We start from the raw sequence: 24,349 nt of genomic DNA, 5'->3' as shown, positions 1-24,349 counted from the left end.
CCCAGATCTATGCAGAAGTTCAACTGCAGACTAAACCTCTGAAACCATGAGTCAAAATAAACTTTGCCTTTTCTAAGTTGTTCTTGTCAGGTCTTTTGTTCACAGAGACAAAAAAGATGACTAAAACAAAATATTTCCTCCCCTTTAATTTTTTCATGGTTGAAAGCATTAAAATCCATGCATTTACATAGCCTAGAACATAGTGAATTGCACTACATTCCCCATTCCTTATCATTACCACAGTTGTTCTTTTATAAAATTATGTTGATTTAATTTTTAGGCATTTTCCAAATTACTTTCTAATTTTGTATTCTCACTACTGTTATTTTTAATTGAAATACATATTTTTGCCTATAGATCAGGCTATGTCCTCTTAAATGTTCTACTTGACTCCACTATTCTCCATCTTTAATCCAGCATATGTACTACCAAGAGTTACCATAAATAAATCTAATCAGATTATTTCCATGTTAAAACCTATTAATAGTTCATAACAACTGTTAAAGGGAAAACGTCTTAACATAGTATGCAAAGCCTTGCCTTGCTTTCTAGTCTTCTATTACATTATTTTCTACTTCAGCAGCATCAAAATTATTGTAGTTCTAATCTCCCAAAATCCTTCAGAATCCAGACTTTAGCTACTTGTTCATGTTGTACCCCACTCCTTCAAACCCATAAACATGTTAATACCATAAATCTGTATTCCTATCAATGCATTTATTGCTTTGGTGTTTGTTGGAATGTATCTAGTCAACTAGACTGTAAAAGCAAAACTAATTACTTTTGTTGGGATGCTTGTGAGAGATCCTAATAAAGAAAACCCATATTTTTCATCAAGATTCTAAGAACATTGAGAACCAAAATAAAATGTCAAAATTAGAAGTCAACACCTACTGGTGCTTGTGTTCTTGATAATCGCCATGCTAATTGGGGTGAGATGGGATCTTAGGGTAGTTTTGATTTGCATTTCTCTTATTACTAGAGATGTTGAACATTTTTTCATATATCTGTTGATTGCTTGTAGATCTTCTGTGAAGTGTCTGTCCATTTCCTTAGCCCATTTGTTGATTGGATTATCTGTATTCTTGTTCTAGAGTTTTTTGAGTTCTTTATATATTCTGGAAATTAGTGCTCTATCTGAAGTATGAGTGGCAAAGATATTCTCCCACTCTGTAGACTCACTCTTCACAATACTGATAGTTTCCTTTGCTGAGAGAAAGCTTTTTAGTTTGAATCTATCCCAGTTATTGATTCTTGCTTTTATTTCTTGTGCTGTGGGAGTCCTGTTAAGGAAGTCTGATCCTAAACTGACATGTTGAAGATTTGGACTGACTTTTTCTTCTATAATCTGCAGGGTCTCTGGTCTCATTCCGTGGTCCTTGATCCATTTTGAGTTGAGTTTTGTGCAGGGTGAGAGACAGGGGTTTAGTTTCATTCTGTTGCATATGGATTTCCAGTTTTCCCAGCACCATTTGTTGAAGAAACTATCTTTTCTCCATTGCATATTTTTGGCACCTTTGTCTAGTATGAGAAAATTGTATTTATTTGGGTTTGTGTCCGTGTCCTCTATTCTGTACCATTGATCTACCTGTCTATTTTGGTACCAATACCATGCCGTTTTTGTTACTATTGCTTTGTAGTAGAGTTGAAGGTCTGGTATTGCAATACCCCCTGCTTCACTCTTCCTGCTAAGGATTGCTTTAGCTATTCTGGGTTTCTTATTCTTCCAGATGAATTTCATAATTGCTTGCTCTATTTCTGTAAGGTAAGTCATTGGGATTTTAATTGGAATTGCATTGAATATGTATAGCACTTTTGGTAGTATGGCCATTTTGACAATATTAATTCTGCCTATGCAAGAACATGGGAGATCTTTCCATCTTCTAAGATTTTGTTCAATTTCTCTGTTTAGTGTTCTGTAGTTCTCATTGTAGAGGTCTTTCGCCTCTTTTGTGAGATTGATTCCCAAGTATTTTATTTTTTTTGAGGCTATTGTGAATGGGGTAGTTTTCTTAACTTCTCTTTCTGAAGATTCATCACATGTATAAAATGCATTGCTTTTATGAGCATTGATCTTGTAACCTGCTACTTTACTGAATTCACTTATGAGTTCTAAAAGTTTTCTGGTGGAATTTCTGGGTTCCTCTAAATATATAATCATGTCATCAGTGAATAGGGATAGTTCGAGTTTTTCTCAAGAACACAAGCAACAATAGGTGTTGGCAAGGATGTAGGGAAAAAGGTACACTCATACATTGCTGGTGGGGCTGCAAATTAGTGCAGCCACTCTGGAAAGCAGTATGGAGATTCCTCAGAAAGCTTGGAATGGAACCACCATTTGACCCAGCTATCCCACTCCTCAGCCTAAATCCAAAGGACTTAAAATCAGCATACTACAGAGATACAGCCACATCAATGTTCATAGCTGCTCAATTCACAATAGCCAGATTGTGGAACCAACCTAGATGTCCTTCACTTGATGAATGGATAAAGAAACTGTGGTATATATATACAATGGAATATTACTCCACCATAAAGAATGATAAAATTATGGCATTTGCAAGCAAATGGATGAAATTAGAGAATATCATGATAAGTGAGATAAGCCAATCTCAAAAAACCAAAGTATGAATGTTCTCTCTGACAAGCGGATGATGACACATAATGGGGGGTGGGAGCGGTTAGTGTTAGGGTTACGGTTAGTGTTAGGATTAGGGAGGGGGCAAGAATGAAGGAAGGAAGGACTGTATAGAGGGAAAAGAGGGGTGAGAGGGGTGAGGGAAGGGAAAAAATAACAGAATGAATCAAACAACATTACTCTATGTAAATTTATGATGACAAATATGGTATGCCTTTACTCCATGTACAGAGAAACAACATGTATCCCATTTGTTTACAATAAAAAAATATATAAATTAAAATAAAATACATTCTTTATAATAAAAAAAATTAGAAATCAAACTATTGTTTTTAGCATTGAGAGGGAGTAAGTTAGGGAAAGAAATCTACTGTAAGAGACAAGTGGACATGCTGAATGAATCCCACAATTAGACTTACCCATTGAGTTACAATTGCTCCAGGGTCAGAAATTCTACACCACAAGGAAACATTACCCAGATAAAAATTGAGGCGTGACAGAGAGATGGTAACTATGGGAGAAGACCTACCAGGAAGAAACAAAATAAGGGTAGTTTATTCATTCCTAGGTGTTGCTTCCAAATTTAGTAATCAAACATATCATCCTGATAACCAGAATTAGTGACTTAAGATGCAGAGAGAATCCAAGAATGTAATAAAATAAAAACACACTTTTTGAATACTATAGGGGAAGGGTACATGTTCTCCTATAATTTCCATACCCATGGTCTTGTTATAGACCTGACATAGTCATCATTTCATGATTTTGAAGGAATAAACTTAATTTTACATGTACAACCTAACAAGGCATAGAAAATATAAATAACTATAATAAAGGTTTTGAAATCAAGAACCAAGGAGAGATTTTGAGAACAAGTTTTGAAAGTATGTGTAATTTATTAAAGAAGATTAGCACTAGGCATTTTTTGCAATGAATTCACATTTTCTGACAAAGTTTTATGTGTGTGTGTGTGTGTGTGTATGTGTGTGTGTGTGTGTGTGTGTGTTAAGAAAAATATTTTTGGAAATAATTTAAGACACATGAATATACAATCTTAAAAAGCTACGAAACAAATAAGACAAAAATTCTTATCGACACTAGTAATTGTTATTTCATGTATTCAAAATATTTTTTCTGATATTAATAAGATGTTAAATTTGGGAGGTAGGCAAATTGGATCATTCAATAAATGGACTATTTGGCTTGGCTACATTATCATAAAATGTACTTTTATAATTACTTAGAGGCACAATGAAATTGCTTTTAAATTTGTTACTTTGAAAGTCATCAGTTTCAACAGAATATTATCAGTGTTCTCTGAAGCAAGCAATTTTGCCTATTATTTCAGCACTTTGATCCATTGTATGTTAACACATCACATGCCAACCTAAAGAAAGAGTCTATGTATGTTGTTCATTTAGGGTGAAATCTGGACTGTTTTTATTTATTTCTCTCAATTCCCTGGAAACTCAGCTCAGAGCTTCTCATTTTAGTTCTGTCTGTCCAATAATATTTACTGGAAATAGTGCTTTGAGTCAAAGTTGAATCCCTTTATAGGATTTAAATCATTCTCTTTCTGTATAGCTTGGGGAGACAGTTATTGTGATTAACCCATACTTTTTCTTATATTTTCTAGTTAATGACAAATTATTCAGTTTAAATATCTAAGTTCTATAATAGTGTTTTTCTGTCAAAAATATAGAGTCTGTGGAAAAGTAAATGGAGAATTAAGAACTAGGAAATTTTTTTCAAAAGATATTTCTGCACACTTCCTTTGTGTAAGGTACATTGAGATAGGTACATGAATGCATACAATTATTTACCAATAAGGAGTTTAAAGGAGATTAGAGGACTTTAGACAAATTTATAAATGTAATACAGTTAGAATAAGATAAATTCCAGGAATTAATACCTACAGTGCTTACATTAGTTCACAAAAACAAAGTAAATCACATCCAATTATTGGGCTATTCCAGTTATGAATGTCTACATAACAACTCATTCCAAAGCTCAGTGGCATAAAACAATTAACATTCATTTATGGTTCTGATTACTGAACAATGACTCAGGCCTCAGCAAGAATTGCTTAAATAGCTCAGATTTCTCAAATAGCTTGATATGGCTGGAATAGCTCAGCAGGTTACATATTTTGAGTCTCAACTCTGACTACTGTCTGAATTTTTTCTCTTCTCTTGATTGTGTCTGCTAGGACTCTAATGTCCTGTATGCCTTTATTTTTTAAACCAATGTGTGCTATATCTAGCATGGGATGGCGGGAATAACAAGGACTGGTCAAGCACTTTTCTGTCTCTCCATACAGTCCTTCCACATGTATAGCCTGAGCTTTCTTATTACATGATATTTAGACATCTTTTCATGGAAGTAGTCTTAAAACAGAACCAATGATCCAAGTCTCATAGTGGATACCGCTGATTCTTTAGGGCCGGGGCCTGGAACCTGACACAGTGTCATTTCTATTGTATTATATTAATCAAAATAGTCACAAAGCCCAAAGAAATTCAAAGAAGAGTACATAAAACCCACCACTCAATGGAGATCAACATATTTATGGCCATCTTTACCAGCTACAGGAAATCAGAAATGCCTGAATAGAAGAAATAGCATTTGAAATTTTTTTAGAATGTGGGAAGAATTTTGATAGTTAAGATAATGTGATAGGTATTTAAGATGATGAGATATATGAGTACAGAAGAAGATGTGAAAGAAAGTGAAGAGCATACCCAGAAACAGTAAATTAACAATTTATAGTGTCTATGGAATGATAAATTATATGCAAATGGTTTAATATTGCAAAACTGAAAATTAAAAATTAATATAATTAGCCTAAACAATTTACACCTCCCAGAAAGGAACTTCATTTGACTTCTTCTTCAGGTCACCTGCTATTATTGGATTTTTATACTTTTATAAGATGTTTTCCAGATTATCTACATTTTCTTGTATATCAGTGAGTTGTATCAATTGCGGTTTGAATTAAAATCATTAGTTAACAATATTTTACATGTTATAAATTAGACTGAATGAAATGTTGCTTGCATATTTCTTTGAGAAATAAATTAACTACTTCAGTGGAATATTTCAGGTCCTGGTAAAATGTACATATGAATAACAATCATTGATTTTCATATGCTTTCTACTTTTCATTGTGTGGTCTATAACACTACTAAGCACAATTAATACTGTTAAATTTGCCATTTAATTAATACTGACCTACACAGTTATTTGTCATCTAAATAAATTAGTTAAGAAATCAAATATGCATCACAGTTCCTTTGTTTTTCTTTAGAATTTCTACTATTTGTTTTTATCAGATGGATCATCTCTACAACCATAGAAGAATAAGGGAGAATCATTTTTGTGGTTACCAAATATGGAAGAGTCAATTAATTAAACTAAAAACAACACTGTAACCCAAAGGCTATATTAAAGGAAGGTAGCCAAACTCTGAAGTTCAAGGGTATTACAAAGTTCAAATGCATAGTGAACAAAGAAAATGGACAAGATAGGAGGGAATGCAGAGAGGTACTGTTACATCATCAATAACTTCCACAGACTATACAGTAAAGATCACCAAATAAACAATTAAAATACAATAAAAAGTTAACTACTTGATGAACAGTCTTTTGATTAGTTCTTAATACTTCTGACAGCTAAAAAAGCCTGAAAATTAACTCATACAAGTTAGTTTGTTAGAGAGAGAGAAATTGAGAAAGGAGGAAATACTGCAATCTAGTGGTTCATATTGGATGAAGACCAATATGAATACTTCCTGAAAGGTCATGGTGTGGTTATATTATTGCATTTTAAAGGAACTGACTGCAAAACTCAAATTGTAACATTTTATATAGGAAATATACCACCTAGTATTTTCTAAATCTCACCTCTTTCTGGTTTTCTTCCTCTTCAGTTTCATTTGTCTAGACAAATATGCCTTATCTGAGTATTCTAATCATATTCTTTCATTGTAATTCTTAAATTAAGGTTTGAGCTGGCAATGATTATGACTAACATCAAGAACACTGGCTGATTGAATCATTCATGTTCCTTCTCAGGAAGCATTTATATTATCTTTGGAAACTATGAGTATCATGCTATTAGTGTCTTAAAAATGCCATAAAAATTTATTTTCCTTAATAAAACCTGAACTCCTGTTACATTTAAATATTCCAATAATTAAAATTATTCAGGTAGCATAAAAACATTCTTCCCAACTTCCAACCTAGAACTTTTCTTTAAAGAGGATTACACACAGAAATTAGAATCAGTTTTACTCTACTAAAACAAGTGGAGACTAAATGTTATATAAAACTAGCTACAACCAGTTCCTATTGAATTTTGAACATATTTAGTATTGACTTAGCATTCAAATTATATTGACATGTGTGAATTCTCAAATACTCCAATATTCTAATTTATAGCTCTTGGAAAATGTAACCATTCCCCAAAGTTTTCAATGACAATGCACATGGTTTATAATTTTTAATTCTATAAATTATAAAATGCAGTGAATATAATTAATAGGAGCTATTTATAACCCCAGCCACTATATTTTATAAGAAACTAGTTATATTTTTCTAACACATCAGGTTATAATTTGGTTTGTCTCTCAAACCCTGCTTATTCTAATCATCCAGATGACTAGTCTGGATTGATATTTGCTATCAATAATATTATGATTACACATGCCTCAGGTGGGTAAAAAGGTTACCTATTTTAATCCACTAGACAGAGCTCAACATATCTTACACGGTAGGTTCAATGTCTCTACATTTTACATATTCTGATCATGCCTACACTGTATACATTTGGATGTGAAACATCAAACTACCAATCAATTTATATAATAGAATGGAAACATTTAATGATCAAGAAATTTCAAAAATCATGATATAAATGAAAGACATCAAATATTATATATTATGCCATTTATTCTCATCTACACTTCATATAAACATAAGGCTATCATCAAGTAAAGGTGAAGAGAATTGGAAAAAAGAATACGTGGAAGACCTTTGGAAAAAAAAAAGAGACTTCAAATTTACATGCAAAAAGCAGAAATGTAAACAAAGTTCCTTGATTCTTTGTCTGCTTAATCATTGCCTATTGAACACGAAAAAATGATGCAAGTATTCCAAACTTTCAGTATTTAATTAGAAAACATTTATTTTATAACTATTTGCTTTCCACTAATGCAAATTATTCTGGGATTTTATAATCGATTCTGTAATGCCTTTTCCTATTTCAGTTTATTTCTTTATCTTCTTTTAAGCTAGTTCAATCTCTTTGCCAGTGGCTATTCTTTTTCTTCAAAAAGAACATTTTTGCCTATATAATGACACTATATTTGAGAAAGTGGAAGTAGAAAGCTATAGCAAATTAAATTTCTATTACCTAGAATAAATAACATGGTTTTCACATATGTCTACCAGATATTTAAAAAGTACATCTGGCAATTTTAGGTTCACATTCCACCCTGGACAGATGGGGCCTTCTCATAGGCATGTTGTTAACCCAAATTGTCTGTATCCACAGCAATTTAATTTTTCCTAACAGTTTATTTGCCAGGGATATCCCTAACCTAACAATTTTCCTCTTCAAACTGATTTTCCAACAATTTTAGGCTGAATTCATAAGATGGTCATGTTACTTCCTATAGCATATGATCATTAGAAAGCTAGTTATGAAACACTTTAGGAGAAAATGTTATGAAATTATCAATACTGAGATTTTTTTTCTTTCCAGATTCACAATAGAATTATCTCTTGTTTAACAGGTAAGATTGCTTTTTTTTTTTTTTTTTTAATTTTGACTCATTATACACAAATGGGGTACAACTTTCATTTCTCAGGTTGTCCACGGAGTCACACTTTTTTGCAATCATACATGTACCTAGGATAATGTTTGTCTCATTCTATTATCTTTCCTTCCCCCTACCCCCTCCCCACCCTTCATTTTCCTCTTCACAATCCATCCTTTCTCCATTCTTGCCTTCCACCCGTCCCCTGTTATGTATCATCATCCACTTTTTAGAGAAATCATTTGGTCTTTGGTTTTTTGGGATGGGCTTATTTCACTAAGCATGATATTCTCCAACTCTATTCATTTACCTGTCAATGCCATAATTTTATTCTTCTTTATGGATAAATACTATTCCATTGTGTATATATACCACAGTTTCTTTATTCATTCATCTGTGGAAGGTTGGTTCCACAATCTAGCTATTGTGAATTGAGCTGCTATGAATATTATTAATGTGGCTGCCTCACTGTAGTATGCGAATTTTAGGTTCTTTGGGTATAGGACAAGGAATGGGATAGCTGGGTCAAATGGTGGTTCCATTCCAAGTTTTCTAAGGAATCTCCACACTGCTTTCCAGAGTGGCTGCACTAATTGGCAACCCTACCAGCAATGTATGAATGTACCTTTGCCCCCATATCCTCACAAACAACTATTGTTGCTTGTATTCTTGATAATTGCCATTCCAGGAAAGATTGTTTTAAGGTCAGAGAGAGGCAGTAAAAATATTTTGGAGGACAAAGGCTACTAATAAGTTTTGTAGAAAACTGTTTTACTGCTCTCCTAGCTGAAAGTATTCTTTTATTTAAGCCTATAAATAATCTGGAAGGGAAAAAAAATAAAACAATCTTTAACTGGATCTATTTTTGTTCAAAGAATGAAAATCACAACCAGTATGTCTGTGGAGCATTTGCTCACCAGTTTGTTTCTTGAAAATAGTTAACTATTGTTATGTCATCATATGTTCAGCCTGAATTGGTTGACTACATCATATGAGTCTAACATAGAATTATGACTGACATCCTATACTTAAATACCAATCTTACCCAGAATATAAACAATATGTATAGATCAATAACAAGGATACTTGCAACACAGTTTAAAATGCACAAAATAATTGAACAGAGAATACAGCATAGAAAACATACAAAGTCAATAAACACATAAAAATAACTTTAACACCATTATCCCCAAGGAAAAATGTAAATTGAAACCATACTGAGATACCACCAAACATGCAACAGAATAACTAAAATTAAAGAAAAGTAAAGACAATACTAAATTGGTGAGGATATGGGGAAAAGACCTATCATAAATTGCTGATTGAAATATAAAATGTGAAAACTGGCAATTTCTTATGAAATTAAATATACAGGCATATTACATTTGTCCAATTATAGTTCTTGATGTTTTACACAAAAGCAATGAAAATATCCACAAAAAGATTTGTATAGTTATAGTAAACTTTCTCAAAACAGCTAACATCTAGAAACTGCCAATGTATTTTAAAAGGGGAATGGGTAAACAAATTTAGGTATCACAAAGAAAATACTGACACATTATTACAACATGGATCAATCTGAAAAATGTTACATAGAACAAGAGAACCTGAACACAAAAACATGTCTAGTATATAATCCCATTTATTTCAAGTTGAAGAACAGTCAAACACTAATTTATGGTGAAGATATGAAGTGTTCCCCAAAAGCTCATGTGTGAGACAATGCAAGAAAATTTAGTGGTGAAATGAGTGGGTTATGAGATTGGAATCTAATAAGTACATTAGTCCACTAATAGGGATTAACCATAGGCAGTTAGGGTATGACTGGAGGAGGTGAGTTGTTGAGGGCGTGCCTTTGGGATTTATATTTTATCTGCAGGGAGAACTCTATCTGCTGCCTGATCATCATGTCCTGAGCTGCTTACCTCCAACACACCCTTCTGCCATGATGTTTTACCTCATCTCAGGCCCTTAGAAATGGAGTGAACCTACAGACTGAGACCTCTGAAATTTTGAGCCCCCAAATAAACTTCTCTTCCTCAAATTGTTCTTGTCAGGTCTTTTGGTCACAGTGTCAAAAAGCTGACTAAAACATTATGCTAATTGAAAAAAGCTTACCACAAAAGACAAAATATTTATGAGTCACCTTATATGAGGTATATAGTATAGTGAATTTCAGAAATACAGAAAGTAGATATGTAGTTATCAGGGTCTGGAGATGTGGAGAATAACTATTCGTTTAATGGGTATAGAGCTCCAGCTTTGCACATTGTACAATAATGTGAACATACTTAACACTACTGAACAATTAAAATTCATTAAGATGACTAATTTTATGTTACATGTATTTTAAACAATATTAAAAAAACTATCTTTGATTTCAGATTGACAGTATTGAATATTTAAAGAATCCCAAAATCACTGACAAAAAATAAACCACAAGAAACTAATAAATGACTATAGAAAGGTTGCAGAATCCCAGGTTAATATAAAAAAGTCAATTTCTTTCTCATATACCAGTGATAAATTACTTGAATTAGAAGTTAAAGGCGGACCACTACTTACATTATCATCAAAATTCTGGGTTGGTTATTCTTTTCACTTACCACTTTAACTACTTCACTCAATTTCTTCCTACTTGAATGGTTTCTGAAAGAATAATCCAATGCACTTCTTACCTTGCTCCACTATAGGTAAAGTGTTTTCTCTCCAACTTCTCTTGAGATTTTCCTTTTTTTTTTTTTATTTTGCATAGGTTGAATATGATAATTTTAGAGGTATATTTCATTGGTGTGTTTTGGTTGGTATTTATTCTGCTTGATGTTCTCTGGGCTTGTTTTATGTCTATCGCTTATTTGGGGAAATTCTCAGGTATTCTTGTTTCAAATATTTTTCCTTTCTTTTTTTCTCTTTATTCTTGTGCTTTCATCACGTTTATTAGATTTTTGTAATTGTTCCACTGTTCCTGATGTTTTTTCTGTCATTTTCATTATTTTTTTCATTTTAGATTTCAGTTTGGGAAGTTCTATTGACTTGACTTCAAGATGACCAATTCTTAAGCTGTGTCCAATCTATTAATCAGTATATCAAAGGCATTCTTTGTGTTCATAAAGTATTTTCATTTCTCGTATTTTCTTTTGATACTTTCTTGGAGTTTCCATTTCTCTTCTTACATGCAGTCCATTTTTTTCATTAAAGCCATTAGCATATTAATTAGAGTTGACTTAAATTACCAGTCTGATAATTCCAACACCTCTGTCATTTCTGAATTTGGTTCTAATGCTTGCTCTGTCTCTTCAAAATGGGTGTGTGTGTTAGCTTTAAATGTATTTTGTCATTTTGATTAAAATCAGACAAGATGTACCTGAGTAAGAAGAACTAAGGTAAATAGGCCTGTAGTATGAGATTTTATGTTTATCTAGCTAGGTTTAAGCCATAGATACAGCTATTTACTGTAGGTGTAGGTGTCCCAGAAAAAATTTCATTTGGTATTTTCGTTTTTGTCTCCCTTATTGTCTTGGGGTTTCCCTAGTGAATTATTAAATACCATCTGAGATGCAGAATGCCTTCAGTTGTATTCCTCTGTCATATCAGAACCTTACTGAGGTAGTGAGGTGTAGAGGAAAGGAATTGTGCTATACTCCTATCATTACATAAAAGTCTTTTAGTGAATATTGTTCTTGGCCCATGACTGTCACAAGTGCATCTCAGTTTGGTTTGTTTTGTTTCTTCAGGAGTGACAGGAATGCTAGAGGCTGCTGAATTTGGGCATTTTCCTTTTCCCAGTTTGTTCAGCTCTGGAAAAACCTAAGTTAAGATTTGATAAGTAGTTTCTTTTGTGGGTAGACCTTATTAAGAAGAATCAATAACTCTGGGTATATTTTAAAATAATTACATTCCCATCATTCTACCAGAAACACACTGGGATTTTTCCTTTATCTTCACTGTTAGAACCAGATATGGTGGCTAAAGGTAAAACTCAAAAAAATGTGAGGGTCCCCCTAAGACTAGACTACCCTAGAGTTTTTAACTTTCAAACTTGTCCACTCTGGGCCTACAGCAATGTATCAGATACAGATTGTTTTTTTTCTCCAATACAAGTTCCTACAAAGTTTTCTGCTTCTGGATATCTGCTCTAATAAGTCATGTTTCTTTTAGATCCACCTGTCTGTCTCTTCAGTTGTGAGGGCTGTATTATTTGCCCTGAGACCTCAGTTCTCTGATGGATCTAAGAATAGTTGCTGATTTTCAGTTTTACTTGTTATGTGAATGGGAATATTGATATCCAAGCTCCTTACATGCCAGACTAGAAAACAAATGTTGGTGATATTTTCAAAACATAAATCTTGCCATATTAGTCCTATGCTTAAAGTTCATCAGTAGCTCCTTATTGCTCTTAGAATATAAACCCAAATCTTTATTATTTACCAGAGGTCTTAGTTTTTGTTACTCCTGGGGTTTTTGGAAAAGACAGATCAGTAAATACTTTTTGTCTTAGAGAGAAATACAGATCTATTTCAATGGAATTTTATCCCCTTCTGCACATGAATAAACGTGAATGAATATGCAAAGAAGCAATACCCAATAAAACATCTCAACAAGGCTGTTTTTCAACTAACATTCTAAATCTAAAGCAATTAAATTTCACCATAGAAAGATTTGCATTTTAAAAAAAAGGGCATATGGTGAAAAACAATGTGTTAAGGTCAATTATCACTCTGTAAAGTTGTGGTGCTAAAATAGTTCATTTCAGCCTTAACAAGTCATAAGAAACATGAATGTTAATTGGGTTACAATGCAATTAATGGCAATATGGGTAAACTTCATTCTTAAGTGAGGGACATAGGACAGGATACTGAAGATTGAAAGAATAATTTTTAAAATTTAAGTTAAAGGAAAACCAAATTATTTAACTTAAATATCAATTTACATGAGCAAACAATCATTAGATGAAGAAATTAAGAATAGATATGAAAGGGAGAAGGCAGTCCCTATTTAATGTTATCAAATTTATTAATCCCTATGGATAGTTTTAATTAACTAAGATATGTATCAGATGTCAAATGCCAAATGTTAACTCCAAATTTTAAAATATAAAATCAGTCTCTTCTACTATCCAAATACCAAGGAAGTCTCTAGAACCACGTCTAGACTTTACTTCAAACAACAATTCGTAAGTTATCAAATCTGATAGTTTTGTTTTTTAAAAGGCCTAAATAAATACAATAATACAGAGAAATCAATAAGGTCATCTGAATTTTTTTTCCTGGGTTTTTGCATTATATTTACTTTGAATAAAAAGATCATCCATTTTCAAGAAAATTGTTCTGAATTTACTTATTTTTAAAATGTAATTGCCAAGGCAATGACTTGAACTATTAATTCCTAAGATTTCTCATGACTTTTTTTTTTGGACAATCTGATCTAAAATCAACTTTGCAACAAAATTTCTAGATTATGAATAAAATGTAGTTTTGTGACTGGAGTAAGGGGAAATTCCATTAAGTCATTAAGATCAAAAGAAAAATAAAATACTGAAAAACAATGATGCATAAATTAGAAAAACAATAATTTTTAAAACCATTCTAAGGTTAATGTGGTGCTAAGAAACAGGGATAAGACAGTGCAAATTTTGTTATGTATTCATGTCAAATTTTTAAGGGAAACCATGGGAAGAGAAAAAGTAAAATATACAACATGTAAAGTACTAAAAGTAAGTATGAATTGAAAAATTAATTCTTCATGTTTGAAATGCAAGACACAAGAAAAAGGGACATGAACAGCAGGACTAATACAAAGCAAAAGTAAGATAGCAGAAGCATGTTCCTCTTTTCAATAATCACAGTAAAGTTAAATAAACTAAACTCACCAATTAAATTCTGAGATTAGTAGAATGTTGAAAAGATCCTCAGTTGTATTCAAAATGTAAAGGTATGGTAAATATGAAAGTAAAAGTATGAAAGTATATTTATTAGTCAAAAAGCAGTCAAAATAAACTGAAGTAATATTACATGATATTATGAAACTCTTAAGATTAAATATTTTCAGGAATTATGGTGGTGACTACAAGAAATAAAAGGATCAAAGCACAAAGAAGTTATAACCATGAACTTACCTGCACCTAATAGCAATATCCTCAACTGCATTAAACAAAATTTTTACAAATGCAAGGAGATATTACGAATTCACCTAATACAATGGGAAAGTCAATATAGCTCTCTCAAAAGAATTAGAAAAAATATACTCAATTTTAAAAATAAAATTAACTTGACTTTTTGGACATATATAAAACACTGCAATAGACAATTAGAAAATACTAATCAAAAATTGAATATTAATCAAAACTGAAAAGCATGAAAATAAATTTTAAAGTATTGTTTCATGATAAGCATTTTTCAAAAATATTATTAATCTCATAGAGATGACAAAAATGGAATTAGACATGGTAAAACAAAATCTCAGCATACTAGATAATATTCTGAAATTTTGTAACAGCCATTTGTTTCCCCATGGTAGCTAAGATCATGATTCAATTTGAAAATAAAGAGGTGATAGTTCTGCGTCACCCAGAACTTTCATTTCAAACATTAATTTAAAGTTAAATGTAGGATATACATACTCCTTTATTTTCCTATAAGATTCCATATCCCCTGAAATACACTGGCTTGTCCATGCAGCACAGTGATTCATATCATTAGGATGAAATCAGATATTTCTCACAATCCTAATCACAGAAGATCAAAGACTAAGATTAATCTCCAGAAGTTTCAATGTCTTAAAAGCCTGTTACATTTTTTGACAACTGACCTATAAACCATCAAACTACTTCAAGGTTATAAAATGGCATTTAATATCTGTTGATAAATAGTATTGGGTGTAACTAACTTTTTATTATCTTTCACTGTGCATATTTAAAAATAATAACTCTCATTAAACTTTAACATTATATTTTATTCTAATAAATTTCACTCAGTATATTTGTTTTCCTTAGCAACTACTGGAAACACGTACTTTTGTCATTCAAAAACAACCAAACAACATCCACGTAAAAAGGAAACTTGCAAATTTTTTTAAGTATTAATGAAAATGCTTACCCTTCTTTCAAAGGTTATTGAGAAACATATAAGCAATGGTTTAAAGTTATTCTTGTGAATTAGATATACAATTAGCCATGTAATACTGAAGACAAAGAGGGACTTGCTAAATAAGTCTGTTCTTTTCTTTTGGCATTCCTGGTGATTATATTAGCTTTCTCTTGAGGCTAAGTGATTAAATAGTATAATATCCTCAGTGTGGTTTTTAATACTACTTACAGGACAATTGCAGTTTGAGTAATATTATTTTAGTTATGTATCTTATTTATAAATTTATTTGTAATACTGTTTATTATGGTAAACTAAAGGATAGCATTCGTATTTGTTGGTTAAAAGTGCTACTTTATGCAATTTTTAAAAATGTAGTTTATTAATGTAGTATATATAGAACTAAATCAAAATTACATTTTGAAGGTTCTATTTTGTTTTGCAACAAAAGTTGCCATTTGGAAATGAATTTCAGAATTTCATGAGGGTAATTCATCTGCCACTTAGATGCACTCATGTCTTTACCTCTAACCAGGAAAAATACTAATGGACAAGATCATTCATGAAAATTTATGTTTATATCACTTTTAAATCTGAAAAAATATATACATCTCAAATTTTTAATGACCCATTTTTCTGTCTGTATTTTTCATCACAACAATTGTTGTATTGATAGACTCTATGATTCGGTATTCCTTTTTTTTGTTGTTGTTGTTGCTTTCTTTCTTGAGGGTAAAATTGGACTGGCTAAATCATATTTTCATAATTACTTGAAATCTACATAATTCCCCTTTGTTAATGAGTCTTTCAAGCTACAGGCAAAAGTACTGCTCAACTTTGATCATTTTAAAACAATAACATTTCATATTGTTTCAAGTATATTCTAATAAAGCAGGAGAGTTTGGGTGATGCACTAATACATCCACAACAATTAAACCAGGTCAAGTGACAGAACACAGAAAGCAAGCCAATATAAAATTTTAGTATTCTATATTAGGAGAAATGTGCTATAATTAATAAAGTTGATGAAATTTTAAAACATGTTTAAAGATGATATCCTATTGAACCTGAGGCCTATAACTAATAACTCTGTCCCTATTTTTATTTTATCATTGCATGACAAATAAAGTTTTGAATGAGCTAAACCATATAGAAAATCATCATGCATAAAAGACTTTGTATTCTCCTTCATAAAACAAGTTAAATGTTTTAAATCACCTTTGTTCCTAAAAATAAACTTTAGACAAATTAGAATAATAATGATATAAAACTATAATAAATATTTAAAAAATTTATTCCATATATACACAATTTTTTAAAGTATGTAGTTGTTTTAATAATCAAATTGATCATTTACATAATGGATTCAAACCATTATTCTGCAATCAACCACTGAAAACACCAGTAAGAAAATTTTGATCATTAAACTAGATGAAGAGAGAAAAGATAATAGAGAAGTAGTACTTTTAATTACTGAACTCTTAACAAGCCCAGAATGTTCATAAGTGCTCAAAGTGTATGAAAATATACTATTGTTTGAATTTCTTTGTTTAAGGAAAATTTGTGTTTGATTTGACAGTAGTTCAATTTTCAAAATTTTTTATTTTAAATAAGTACAAGTTCAATATAGTTTCTTTTTATGAAAAACAGTAAAATATTTGGTCAAAGAAACAAAGTTATCAGATTAAAATAGTTCCAGTTTGGTATTCATTATTGCTTTTGAAATTTATTTAAGAGTAAGAAGGAGAGACAAATCATCTCAGCACAAAGAAAATGGGGTAGAAAATGTATATTTCACATTTGGACACAGGAATAAAGAGATTAAAAATTGTTATGAACATGGAAGAAATGGATCAAGTCAAGAAGATAAAAATCAGTCATAATTAAAATTACACTAAAGGTAGTTTGTATCCCCAACCTTCTCTTCTGTGTAGTTTTCCTCTTTTAAATACAGTACTATCAGAAGAAACAAGTCAGTAAATCACTGTTACTTAATTATTTTAAGATTCACTTACATATTCAAAATGATACATGTAGAACTTTTTTCAAATGAATAAATCTCTAATGGTAATATTGAAGGTATAATGGCATTTTGATAATGACATTCATCTACCGCTGAGGGGGTCATTAGAATACCCTTTACATCATCTTGCATATATGATAATATACTTCAAATTTTCTATAGCAAGTAGTGTCCTTTTAAATTAATCTATTTTGTGACTTTTATTTCTCAACATCACTTTGTACCATACTAACAGGAAATGAAGGTCAGGTTGTAGAAGGTTTTTCTCAAACTATTCAAATTGTGACATTATTTTGAAATCTCAAGAGGCAAAAAAGTGGCAGGGCAGAAAATTAACACTGAGCTGTTACATGGGTAGATAAGGGCAGGCACTGTTGGTCTTCTTAAGACATTCATGACCCAGAGAAGTTGCAATTTGTAGTAGAGGTGCATTTATGAACTAAGACCTACAACCATGATTTCAGTTTCATAAGCAATAGTATTTCCAGCTATGTTATTCAGCTTCCCATCACTGTGAAAAAAATTCCTGAGAAACTCAGCTTAAAAAGATTTCGGATATTTCAGTCCATGGCTGCTGGCCCTATTGCCTTGGGCCTATGGCAAGGCAGAATATCATTCTGCCTTGGAGTGCATTTTGAAAGAAATGTGCTTACTTCATGGAGATTGAGAAGCAGAGAGTGAGAGAAAGGGGTTGGCATCCTAACATATTCTTCAAGGGCATACTCCCTCAATTAACTACTAACTCTAATCAGGTTCCACTTCATAAATTTTCCACTAACTTCCTGTAAAGCCATTAGCTAGAGGCCAAACCTACAACACATAAGCTTTGGGGGATATTTCAGATCCAAACTATAACCAGCTGGTTACAAGTGGTCGCCTAGGCTGATTTCCCTTATCAGTTCCAAATGTTCCCAATCCTAAAATATTCAGGTCCAAGAGAATTCATCTTCCTACATATTAGTGAAGAAAATTTTCTTAGACTTCTACTTATGACTGGGATAATAAAAACTTTTATATACTCTCATGAGTATTGAGATAAGTCTGATAAAACACATTATAGTGTAGCAAATAAGAAAATGAGTGGCATTGAGCTAAATGAGAATATTCATTCTGACCTTCAGTTTGTTCAAATACTGATTTTCACCTTTTTATAACCTTGTAAGATTAAACTAAATGGCATTTGGAACATTCTTAGCATGGTACCTGGCACATTGTAGATACTCGATATATAGCTAGTTTTAGTTCAAATAACTTAGGTATTATCACTTTTGTATATTGCTCTTTGTGGAAAATTTGATTTGATGAACAAGTTCTATAGCCTTAAAACAAAACTTTAAAATCAGTGGCCTCGTTGATCTAAAAAAAACCTTTTCAGATCTGAGATTACATAAATCTAATACCCTAGTTCTCTCTCCCTAGAATGCTTCATTAGATATTTCTCAGGTTGTGGCATAGTATTTATAAACTAAACTAAGATGGAGAAAGAGTGGTTCACGAATGGCAATAAAAGGATTAAGAGGTTCTATAACACTGATAGTAGAGAATATTTTAGGTAGCACATATGCAAACACTGTTATAATAATAATTATATTTTAATATTTATCAGAAAAGTAGCACAAAATAAATAGTTCTAAACTTGAGTAAACATTTGTTGAGGTATACAACAGCAAGGACATGGAAGGAATTAGAACAAATATGAAAGTGGACATTAAAATATTAATAACTGGGCAATACTCTTTGGTCTACAATAATGTTATGTCAGGGTTTCTTAAAAATAAATCATGAAGAAAAATTTTCTCATAAACAAATAAAATAATACAGTCAGCATCCCAATGAACCTTTGTCTAAAACGAGGCTTATGACTCCAAAGCCAGATTATTTCATTCTCATTATACCACATATTATTTCCCTTGTTGGAAATCCTTTCATTTTATGAGATTTTATCTTCTGTATGTTGAAAGTATAATATGAACTTCTCAAATACAATTTATCCTTACATTACTGAATCTACTTAAATTACATGTAAGTTTTCTAATTATACTCACTAAATAAAAAATGAATGAAACTATAAATGGAAACTTCTTCAAAATGTGTAAATTTGGAGGCAAGTCTGAATACATAATATTATGAAATGTGAAGAGTGAAGTCATAGTTTAATCTTCCATAACAAACTACCATTAATTTTGTGGTTTAAATGGAAACATTTATTTCTTATATTTATGGAGGGTAGAAGTCAAAGGCCAAGATGCTAGAAGATTGTCTACTGAGATGACTATCTTGCTGTGTGGTCACATAGTGAAGAGAACAGATAGAAGAAGCAACCTTTTTTGTGGCTCTTCTTATAAGGACACCAATCCTATTGTAGCTTGCTATGATCTGATTGATTACATCTCACTCAAATTCATATGTTGAAATCTAATCACCAAGGCATTGGTTTTAAAAGGTGTGGGTCTTAGGAAGTTATCATGTCATGAAAACTTTACCCTCATAAATGGGACTGGTGCCCATATAAAAGTGACCAAGAAAGTTGTCTTGCCCCTTTTGCCAGGTGAGGCCATAGGAAAAAAAGGGTTATCTATGAGAAAGTGGACCTTCACAAGAGATTGAATGTTACAGTACACTTGTTTTAAACTTCTAGCCTTCAGAACTGTGAGAAACAAATCTCTGTTGTTTAAGAACTAACCAGTTTGAACTATTTTGTTATAGCAGCTTGAATGGTCTAAGGCATAGCCCTATTCTCATGATCTGTTTACTTTTTAAGAGTGGTAGGTTATTGTTAGTATCTCTGATTAAAAGATTAAGAGGCTCCATGAGAACCACTAAAACCAGACCACAAAACTCCAAATTTCATCTAATTAAAGGGGTTTGTCAGTATACTTTACAGAGAATATTAAGTGGATATGAGGAGGGAAAAAATTAAAAATTAAAAATTAAAGCCTTGTGACAGTAAGGATAAGGCACCCTCTCCTGAAGGATGCCTGTTCTCCAATCAGAAGATGTGAAAACATGTTCACTTACGTGGGAAAGGCATTTTGCAGATGTAGTTGATATATAGGCCTTGGATGGGGAGATTATCCTGGATTAGCGAGGAGATACCATTCTAATCATATGAGTACTGTATATAAGAGGAAAAATACTTTAATAGCTGTGACCAAAATGTTTGCAATGAGAGAAGATGATCAAAGAGAGATTCAATGTTGCTGGCTAAGATGAAGTGACAGTACCATAAATCAAAGAATATCAGAGAACTCTAAATGTTAGAAAATATAGGGAAATTGATTTTTCCCTAGAGGATCCAGAAAGAAATGAAGCTGTGCTATAACTTTGATTTTAGCCCAAGGAGACCACATTGTATTTTGATCTATGAAACTAAGATAGCATGTGTTGTTCAACTTGTTAAGTTCATGGCAATTCCTTTTAGCGAAAACAAACACAGGAACTAACCACTTTTTACAGTGAAATTTCATATAGGTAGATGTTGTACCAACTCTTGACACGTAGATTGAGCATGTGATGTACTGTGCTATTAGATTTAAGACAAGTATATTATTCAAATTATGATATATTAAAATAACTGTGATCAAATATTATGCAGTACCTTAGTGGATGGCATTGAATCCAGTTGTCTTCTGACCTGAGGAAGAGACCAGAGGAGGGGAAAGCTGGGATAATGCTAGCAAAGCATGGAAGTTGTGCCTTACCTCAAAGTCCATCTGCAATATATGATATAATTTGTTTGATAGATTTTGTTTGCTTCTTATTATATTTAAAAATTATTTTTGGCATCACAGATTTAAGGAAGTCTTTCTGAGATCATTATTTAACCACTGAGCTCATGGAATGGAGACTTCAATAAAAACCCAGGACAAGAAACAGTCTTTGAAAAAATAGAAGAGTCTAAATGACAAAAAATATTGACAATTATGGCTCAAGAAAAGAAACAACAGTAAACTTTGAAGTGGAGAAAAAATCCATTATCCAGAGTTAAGATATTTGAATACATCCAGCATTCAAAAAACTTTATGAAGCATGCAAAAATATAGGAATATATGTGTTTTAGATTTTTCATCACTGTGATGAAAAGACCTGACAAGAACAATTTGAGAGAGAGGAAAAGTGTATTTGGGGTTCACAGATTTGGAGTTCTCAGTCAATAGACATCCAACTCCATTTCTCTGGGCCCGAGATATAGCATAACATCATGGCAGAACGACATAGTGGAGGAAAGCAGTTCTAGAATTAGCAACCAGGAAATGGAGACAAAGAGCTCAGCTCACCACACTCCCAATAACCTACTCCCTCTCACCACACCCTACCTGCCTACAGTTTCCATGAAGTTAATCCGTATCAGTGGATCAATTCACTGATTATATTAAGGCTCTCATTATCCAATAATTTCACCACAAAACTTTCTAAACTTTTTTACATTTGGGGGACACCTCATATCTAAGCCATAACAGTATGGGCAATTTATCAGGAAAAATTGACACAAACAACCATTTGAATAAAAATTTCAAATGGATTATCCTACAAATCATGAGGAGTTAAAGGAAACAATAGACCAAGAGCTAAAAGAAAATGTGGACAAAGAACTAAAGAAATTCAGAATGATATCTTAACAAGTTGAGAATATCAATAAAGTAATATAAATTAGAATAATTTGATCAAGATTGTCAAAGATCTATTGTTTGGAAACCATAAATTACTGATGAAAGAGATCAAAGAAGTCACAAATAAATGTTAATATATCATGTTTTCATGGATTAGAAGGATAGACTCTATAATAAATGGTGCTGGAAAAACTGTATATCCATATGCAGAAAATAGACCATTATGACATACCACACACAAAAATCAATTAAGGGTGGATTCAAGGCTTTAAAATAAGACCTAAAGCTGTAAGCATTATATGGACAACATACAAAATGAGGGAATATATTTGTAAATCATAAATTTGATAAAGGGTTAATATTTAAAATATATAAGAAACTCAAATTCAATAGCAAGAAAAACAACATGATTTCAAAATGAACAAAATATATGAATAGATATTTATCTAAAAAAGAATTACCAGTGGCCAATACATATACTGGAAACGTCAAAAACATTCATCACTAGCGAAATGCAAAGCAGAATCACAATGAGATATCATCTAATGCTTTTTATTTTTTTTATTTTTTTTTTATTGTAAACAAATGGGATACATGTTGTTTCTGTTTGTACATGGCGTAAAGGCATACCATTTGTGTAATCATAAATTTACATAGAGCAATGTTGTTTGATTCATTCTGTTATTTTTTCCCTTCCCCCCACCCCTCCCACCCCTCTTTACCCTCTATACAGTAGTTCCTTCCTCCATACTTGCCCCCCTCCCTAACCCTAACTCTAACCCTAACACTAACCCTTCCCTCCCCCCCATTATGTGTCATCCTCCACTTATTAGCGATATCATTCGTCCTTTGGCTTTTTGAGATTGGCTTATCTCACTTAGCATGATATTCTCCAATTTCATCCATTTGCCTGCAAATGTCATAATTTTATCATTCTTTATGGCTGAGTAATATTCCATTGTATATATATACCACAGTTTCATCTAATGCTTTTTAAAATGGATAGTATTGAAAAAAGAGAAAAGATAACAAATATTGGTGAGGATACAGAGAAAAGTTGTTGGGAATGTAATTTAGAATGCCCATTATGGAAAAAAGTGTGACAACTCCACAAAAAATTAAAAATAGAGCTACTATATGATCTAACAATACCATTACTGTGTATATATCCAAAGGCTATGATATCAGCACATCAAAAGAAATGTCCATACTACCATGTTCATTGGAGCATTATTCACAATAAGGCAGATATGTAATCAACCTAAGCGTTTCAGTTAGCTTTTCCGCTGCTGTGACTAAATGACCCAACCAGCACAACTGTAGAGGAAGAAGAGTTTATTTAAAGGCTCACAGTTTCAGAAGGCTGGCTCCATTCCCCGGGGCTGGAGGTGAGGCAGAACATCTTGGCAGGAGAGTGTGGTAGAGGGAAGCAGCTTGCAACATCAGGAAGCAAAGAGGGGAGGGGGACTCCATTCTCCAGATACAAAATATATATCCCATAGCCATGTGTCCAATGACCCACCTCCTCCAGCTACACCCCACCTGCCTCCAGTTAGCACCCTACCTGCCTCCAGTTAGCACTCCGTTAATCCCTATCAGGGGATTAAATCACTGATTGAGTTAAGACTTTCACAGCCCAATCATTTCTCCTCTGAACCTTCTTGTATTGTGTCACACGTGAGCTTTTGGGTGACACCTCACATCCAAACCATAACACTAAATGTTCATCAACAAGTGAATAAAAAATGAAGTATGTGTATATATATATGTGTGTGTGTGTGTGTGTGTGTGTGTGTGTGTGTAAAATTCAATACTCTCAAATTATAGAGAGAAGGAGGACATCCTGTCATGACAATATGAATGAACTTGGAGGACATCATGTTAAGTTAAAAATATAGAAAGAAAAATACCATTCATCTCACTTATATATAAAGTGTAAAACTGTTGAACTCAGCAATAGAGAGTACAATGATGGTTACCAGAGGTTGGGGTAGAGAGGATTGAGGAAATAGTAATCAAAAATACATAAAACTTCAGTTAGGAAGAATAAGTCTAGGGATTTATTGTACATCATGGTGACTATAATTAATATTTTTTATATTCAAAAATTAGTAAGAGGATCTTGAAATCAGACCAGAGACCCTGCAGATTATAGAAGAAAAAGTAGGTCCAAATCTT

The sequence above is a fragment of the Sciurus vulgaris genome, assembly GCF_902686455.1.
Source record: "Sciurus vulgaris genome assembly, chromosome: X".
Classification (NCBI taxonomy): domain Eukaryota; kingdom Metazoa; phylum Chordata; class Mammalia; order Rodentia; family Sciuridae; genus Sciurus; species Sciurus vulgaris.
Note: the sequence above shows the minus strand (reverse complement) of the source record.